Genomic DNA, 7,694 nt, shown 5'->3' with positions numbered 1-7,694 from the left:
CAGTAAAAATACTGCCACTGAATCTGGAAACCTAAATATTATGAAGATAACTGGGTACCAGGGTATCGGGGTCTAGTGTCCCCACTTAATCACCAACGACAAGGTGGGTATAGTTACCATAATGAACAGAAAGTCAAAGCAGCCATCAGAACAGTCTAACTCACAGAGACTTACAGCACTGGCTGCTTCATGAAGGTGTTCCCAGCAGGGAAATCGATGGGCAGTTGTTTACTAAATTATTATTATTATTATTATTATTATTATTATTATTTGAGTCAGAGTCTTGCACTGTCGCCCAGGCTGGAGTGCAGTGGCACGATCTCGGCTCACTGCAACCTCCACCTCCCAGGTTCAATCGATTCTCCTGCCTCAGCCTCCCAAAGTGCTGGGATTACAGGCATGAGCCACCATGCCCGGCCTAAATTCTTAATTAATTCATATAAGCAGAAACATTCTAAGTCAAGTGAACAAAAATCTAACTGGAATCATAAAAACAGAGTCACAGGCCAGGTATAGTAGTTCCTGCCTGTAATCCCAGCATTTTGGAAGGCCGAGGCTGCAGGATCACTTGAGCCCAGGAGTTCAAGACCAGCCTGGACAACATAGTGAGACCCCGTCTCTACAAAAAAAAAATAATTTTTTTAAAAAAATTAGCCATGTGTGGTGGTACACATCTGTACTGTCAGCTACTCAGGAGGCTGAGGCAGGTGGATCACGTGAGCCTAGGAGGTGGAGGCTGCAGTGATCTATGGTCACGCCACTGCACTCTAGCGTGGGGGACAGAGCGAGACTCCGTCTCGAAAAACACAGAGTCGCAGCCTCTCAATCAGTTCCCAAGATTTGAGCTAATTTATAGACCCAGAACACCTTGAATAAAGGGGAGGCCAAGTCCTCTTGGGAACGGACCCCAGCACGCTGTCAAAATATTGTCTTGTTCATCTTTCTTTCAGTTGTGCCCTAAGGGACTTAAAACCTTTACCGGGTTGACTGTGCACTGTGCAAAAGGAAATCAAGTGGACTTTTCAGGGGCTACTGTACACTGGTTCTAAACACTAGTTTCAGGAGACCTGAAATGCCACTGTGGTCTAATGGTCAAAGAGTCAAGGTTTATGGAGGTCCGATGTCGGTGTATAATTTTAAGCTTAATGAAGCATTGACTGACTGCAGGTGCTGTACCAGTTGTGGTTCATTATCTGAATAATCAACACATCCCCTGGTGCCCACTGTGCAGCTATTGACCTGTTCAATACCTTTTTGTCTTTTTTTTTTTTTTAATGGGGTCTCACTCTGTCACCCAGGCCGGAGTGCAGTGATGCAATTTCAGCTCACTGCAACCTCTGCCCCCCAAGCTCAATTGATCCTCCCACCTCAGCCTCCCAAGTAGCTGGGACTACAGGCACACATCACCATGCCCAGCTAATTTTTTTTTTTTTTTTTTTGAGATGGAGTCTCACTCTGTTGCCCAGGCTGGAGTGCAGTGGTGTGATCTCGGCTCACTGCAACTTCCGCCTCCATGGTTCAAGAGATTTTTCTGCCTCAGCCTCCCGAGTAGCTGGGACTACAGGTGCACACCACCACACTCAGCTAATTTTTGTATTTTTAGTAGAGACGGAGTTTCACCGTATTAGCCAGGCTGGTCTTGAACTCCTGACCTCATGATCCACTCGCCTCGGCCTCCCAAAGTGCTGGGATTACAGGTATGAGCCACCGCACCCCGTCACGCAGGCTGATTTTTATATTTTTTGTAGAGACGAGGTTTCATCATGTTGTCCAGGCTGTTCTCAAACTCCTCAGCTCAAGCAGTCCTCCCGCCTTGGCCTCCCAAAGGGCTGGGATTACAGGCATGAGCCACTGCATCCAGTCCGGTCCATGGTTTTTTGCTCCATACGTTAGTAAAGACCACCAGAAGCAGTTGGCATTCATCCAGCAAGGCCAAAAATACACCTTCACGGTCTTGCCATAAGAGAATATCAACACTCCAGCCTTACGTCATAATTTACTTTGCAGTTTTTTTTTTATCATTTCAACTTTTATTTATTTATTTATTTAGAGGCAGAGTCTCCCTCTGTCACCCAGGCTGGAGCGCAGTGGTGCGATCTCAGCTCACTGCAACCTCCGCCTCCTGGGTTCAAAAGATTCTCCTGCCTCCGCCTCCTGAGTAGCTGGGATTACAGGCATGCGCCACTGCACCCAGCTAATTTTTGTGTTTTTAGTAGAGATGGGGTTTCACCATGTTGCCCAGGCTGGTCTAGAACTCCTGACCTCAGGGGATCCACCTGCCTCGGCCTCCCAAAGTGCTGGGATTACAGCCACAGCGCCTGGCTTAGGGACTAACATTTAAATCAGTAGACTTTGAGTAAAGTCCCTGGGAGACCCTCCATAATGTGGGTGGGCCTCAACCAATCAGTTAATGGCTTTAAGAGAAAAAGACTGAAATCCACCACAGAGAGAAGGAGTCCTGCCTCTAGTCTCTGACTTCAGATTCAACAACTCTCCTGGGGTCTGCAGCCTGCCCTGCAGATTTCAGACTTGCCAGCCCCATCAATCATGTGAGACAATTTTTTTTCTTTTTTCTTTTTTCTTTTTTTTTGTATTTTTAGTACAGATGGGGTTTCACTGTGTTAGCCAGGATGGTCTCGATCTCCTGACCTCATGATCTGCCTGTCTCAGCCTCCTAAAGTGCTGGGATTACAGGTGTGAGCCACCGGGCGCGGCCATGTGAGACAATTTCTTAAAATCTCCCTCTCTCTTCCCTTCTCTAACTCCCTATATGTGCATATCCAAAGGGGTTACATAGTCTCTGTTGCAGCTACTGAACTCTGCTATTGTAGCATGAAGGCAATTATAGACATTACATAAAGAAATGATCATGGCTGCATTCCAATCAAACTTCACCTACAAAAACAGGCAAGGAGGCTGGGCACAGTGGCCCATGCCTGTAATCCCAGCACCTTGGGAAACCAAGGCAGGTGGATCGCTTGAGCTCAGGAGTTTGAGACCAGCCTGGGCAACACGGCAAGATCCCATCTCCAAAAAAAAAAAAAAAATCAAAAACTAGCCGGGCGTGGTGACACATGACTGTAGTCCCAGCTACTTGGGGAGATCAGGCAGGAGGATCGCTTGAGTCTGGGAGGTCTAGGCTGCAGTGAGCCATGATGGTGCCACTGCACTCCAGCCTGGGTGACACAGTGAGAGCATGTCTCAGAAAAAAAACAGGCCGTGAACTAGATTTCACCTGCTAGATCTGACTCTAAAATATAAACTGCTTGAGAGCAGAAACTAGTCTCTCTTTCTTTTTATTCCATATCATTGCACCTAGAAAAATGTGGGCACGGCTGGCGCAGTGGCTCACACCTGTAATCCCAACATTTTGGGAGGCCGAGTGGGAGGATTGCTTGACCCCAGGAGTTTGAGACCAGGCTGGGCAACATGGAGAGACTCCTGTCTCTACCAAAAAGTTAAAAAACAAAATAATTAGCTGGGCATGGTGGTGTGTGCTTTTAGTCCCGCTATTTGGGAGGCTGAGGTGGGAGGATTGCTTGAGCCTAGGAAGGAGGTCGAGGCTGCAGTGAGCCATGATCACGCCACTGCACTCCAGCCTGAGTGACACAGTGAGACTCTGTGTTAAAAATAATAATAAAAATGTGGCTGGGCGCAGTGGCTCACGCTTGTAATCCCAGCACTTTGGGAGGCCGAGGCGGGCGGATCACAAGTTCAGGAGATCGAGACCACGGTGAAACCCCGTCTCTACTAAAAATACAAAAAATTAGCCGGGCACAGTGGCAGGCACCTACAATCCCAGCTACTCAGGAGGCTGAGGCAGGAGAATGGCATGAACCCAGGTGGCGGAGCCTGCAGTGAGCCGAGATTGCACCACTGCACTCCAGCCTGGGCGACAGAGCGAGACTCCATCTCAAAAAATAAATAAACAAATAAATAATAATAATAACAATAATGTTAAAAAAAAAAAGAGGACTGCTGATTAGTTGATATTTTATACCCCCAAGGGCTAATGATATCATCCGATCTGCTTAAAACATGGGCCAAAGGACGGAGCAAAGCTCACCCGACCAGTCGTGTGTTTCTTTCTAAGAAATAGCCTTCACAAATGCCCCAAGACTGTCTCCTGTTTCTCAAATCCTCTCACACTGCATGGGGAATTTCCCAGAACTTCCCTGGCCTCTGAGGCTGTGGTTTCCTCTGGCTTTGTTTCTTAACCCCGATCTTGTCAGATTCATCATAAATGAAACTTCCAAATCATACCTACAAGGGAGACGAGAGGGGAAATCGGGAGACAGAGGAAGAGATAGGGAGCGATTGAGAGACAGAGAGCTAGAGATAGAGAGGTAGAGAGAGAAAGAGAAATAGGGGATACAGAGATATAGAGAGATGAAGAGATAGATTGAGATAAAGAGACAGAGATAGAGACATAGAGAAAAAGGTAGATAGAGATGGAGATATAGAGATAGAGATACAGATGGACAGATAGACATAGAGAGAGAGAGAGACAGATAGATAGAGATGGTGATACAGAAATAGAGAGATAGAGACAGAGATTAAGATAGATTGAGATACAAAGGCAGAGAGATAGAAAGAGATAGAGATGGAGGGATAGAGATAGAAAGATAGGTAGAGATACAGAGAAAGAAATAGAGAGATAAGTAGAGATAGAGAGATAGGTTGAGAAAGAGATAGAGATAGAGAGAGACAGAGACAGAGATGAAGAGATCGAGAGACTGAAATAGAGAAATACATAGAGATAAAGAGATAGATAGAAAAAAGAAGAAAAAATAACAAAAATAGAGAAAATAAAAAACAAAATTTAAACATATTTTAAAGAGATAGAGATAGAAAGGTAGAGAGATACAGAAAGACAGAGAGAGATACAGAAAGACAGAGAGAGAGACAGAAAGGGAAAGAGACAGAGAAAGAGAGAGAGAGAGATGAGGAGAGCAAATGATAACACAAGCAGGCCCAAATATTAACTGGGGAATCTGGGTGAAAGACACAATGGGTATTCCTTGTACACTTTTCATTCATGTAACTTTCCTTTTTGTTTTGTTTTGTTTTGAGACAGAGTCTGTCTCTGTCGCCAGGCTGCAGTGCAGAGTCTCTATCCTGGGCTCACACGGTCCTCCCACCTCAGCCTTCCAAAGTGCTAGGACTACAGGAAAGCACCACTGTGTGTGGCTAATTTCTTCTAATTTTTGTAGAGGCAGAGTCTCACCATGTTGCCCAGGCTGATCTCAAACTCCCAGGCTCAAGCAATCATCCCACCTCAGCCTCCCAAAGTGCTGACATGACAGACATGCGCCGCCATGCCCGGCCTACTTTGCTTTACATTTGAAGTCATTTCCCAAAAACAGTCTTCTAAAAGGAGCTCATTCTATAGGCTATCTTAAATTCTTCCCTTGTCACTAATTTCTCCAGCCACTCACGCAGCTAGATTCATTCCCATTATTAAAAATAGCCCTTGTAAAATCACCTTGTGACTCCCGTGGTTCAAACTCCAGTAAATGTTTTCAGTTATCTTTTAATCTTTTTTTTTAAATGTGTAGGAATGTGTGGTTTCCACATAAGACCAAATTTTAAAGTAGAACAAAAACTGAGCCACAGAGTCAGCCCGGATTTACTGCGCTGGGTTTACTTTTGTTTTGTTTTGTTTAGTTTGGTTTTGTTTTGTTTGAGACAGAGTCTCACTCTGTCTCACTCACCCAGGCTGGAGTGGAGTGATGCAATCTCAGCTCACTGCAACCTCCACCTCCCAGGTTCAAGTGATTCTCGTGCCCCAGCCTCCCGAGTAGCTAGGATTACAGGCACCCGCCACCAAGCCTGGCTAATTTTTTGTATTTTTAGTAGAAATGAGGTTTCAGCATATTGGACAGGCTGGTCTCGAACTCCTGACCTCAAGTGATCTGCCCGCCTCAGCCTCCCAAAGTGCTGGGATTACAGGCACGAGCCACCTCGCCCAGGCTGGGTTTACTTTTAACTCGTAGCTAAGGTAGAAATGGCTGAGCAAAAGCAACTGAAGAGAGAATGAGCTTCTCCATGATTCTTTTTTACAAAAGTTTATTCTTGAGGGGGAGAATGAAGAGAAGCTGATTAATGGGTACAAATACACAGTTTGATAAAAGAAGTAAGACCTAGTGTTTGTTAGCTCAATTGGGTGTCTATAGTTTACAAGAATCTATTGTCTCGTTGGGTGTAGTGGCTCACACCTGTAATCCCAGCCCTTTGGGAGGCCCAGGTGGGCAGATTACTTGAGGCCAGGAGTTCAAGACCAACCTGGCCAACATGGTGAAACCCCATCTCTACTAAAAATACAAAAGTTAGCCAGGCATGATGGTGGACACCTGTAGACCCAGCTACTCGGGAGACTGAGGCAGGAGAATCACTTGAACCTGGGAGGCAGAGGTTGCAGTGAACTGAGATCATGTCACTGCACTCCAGCCTGGGCAACAGAGTGAGACTGCCTAAAAAAAAAAAATTGTTCAAGATAAAAAAAATAAATAAATAAACTGGGTCTGTGACCACAATATATTGCTGCAATCAGGACCATTGCAATAAAATAAAACACTCAACTACTATGAAGCCGTCATCTGGCCCAAGTCTCATAGAACTGGCAGCTGTCATTGCCTCCTCCGCATCTCACTCATGTTGATGATCTGTTTCTGCCACAACCGCACTGTCACTCACCATCAAGTGTCAAATAAAGAGGACCCTTCATTAGATTATCCTTTTATTTCAGAGGGCACTACGTTAAAAGATTTAATTTATGATATGACAATATCAGGCTCTGGATCAGGTCTACCATTGCTTGTTCAGAGAACAATTGTGAAAACTATTGTTGTTACAGGAAAGCACTGGCAAAGGTGGATGTGAAGAATTTTGGCGAGGAAAGTGGCGGGGAGAAGTTGCCATTAAGATATTCCCTTCTTGCCTGGGCACGGTGGCTCACGCCTGTAATCTCAACACTTTGGGAGGCTGAGGTGGGTGGATCGCTTGAGGTCAGGAGTTCGAGACCAGCGTGGCCAACATGGTGAAACCCCGTTTCTACTAAAAATACAAAAATTAGCTGGGCGCGGTGACACAAGCCTGTAATCCCAGCTGCTTGGGAGGCTGAGACAAGAGAATTGCTTGAACCCAGGAGATGGAGGTTACAGTGAGCTGGGATGACACCACTGCACTCCAGCCTGGGCAACAGAGGGAGACTCCGTCTCAAAAAAAAAAAAAAAAGATATTGTCTTCTAAGAAAAGGAACGCTTTTACACTGTTGGTGGGAATGTAAATTAGCTCCACTATTGTGGAAAACAGTGTGAGGATTCCTCAAAGACCTAAACACAGAACTACCATTCAGTCCAGCAATCCCACTGCTAGGTATATACCCAAAGGAATATAAATCATTCTATTATAAAGACACATGCACGTGTATATTCATTGGAGCATGTTCACAATAGCAAAGACGTGGAACCAACCTAAATGGCCATCAGTGGTAAAATGGATAAAGAAAATATGGTACATATACACCATGGAATACTATGCACCATAAAAAAGAATGAGATCATGTCATTTGCAGGAACATGGATGGAGCTAGAGGCCATTATCCCTAGAAAACGAACGCAAGATCAGAAAAACAAATACTGCATGTTCTCACTTATAAGTGGGAGCTAAATGATAAGAACACATGGACACAT

The sequence above is a fragment of the Pongo abelii genome, chromosome 20 (assembly GCF_028885655.2).
Source record: "Pongo abelii isolate AG06213 chromosome 20, NHGRI_mPonAbe1-v2.0_pri, whole genome shotgun sequence".
NCBI lineage: Eukaryota > Metazoa > Chordata > Mammalia > Primates > Hominidae > Pongo > Pongo abelii.
The sequence above is the reverse complement of the archived record's forward strand: the minus strand, read 5'-3'. Positions refer to the sequence as shown.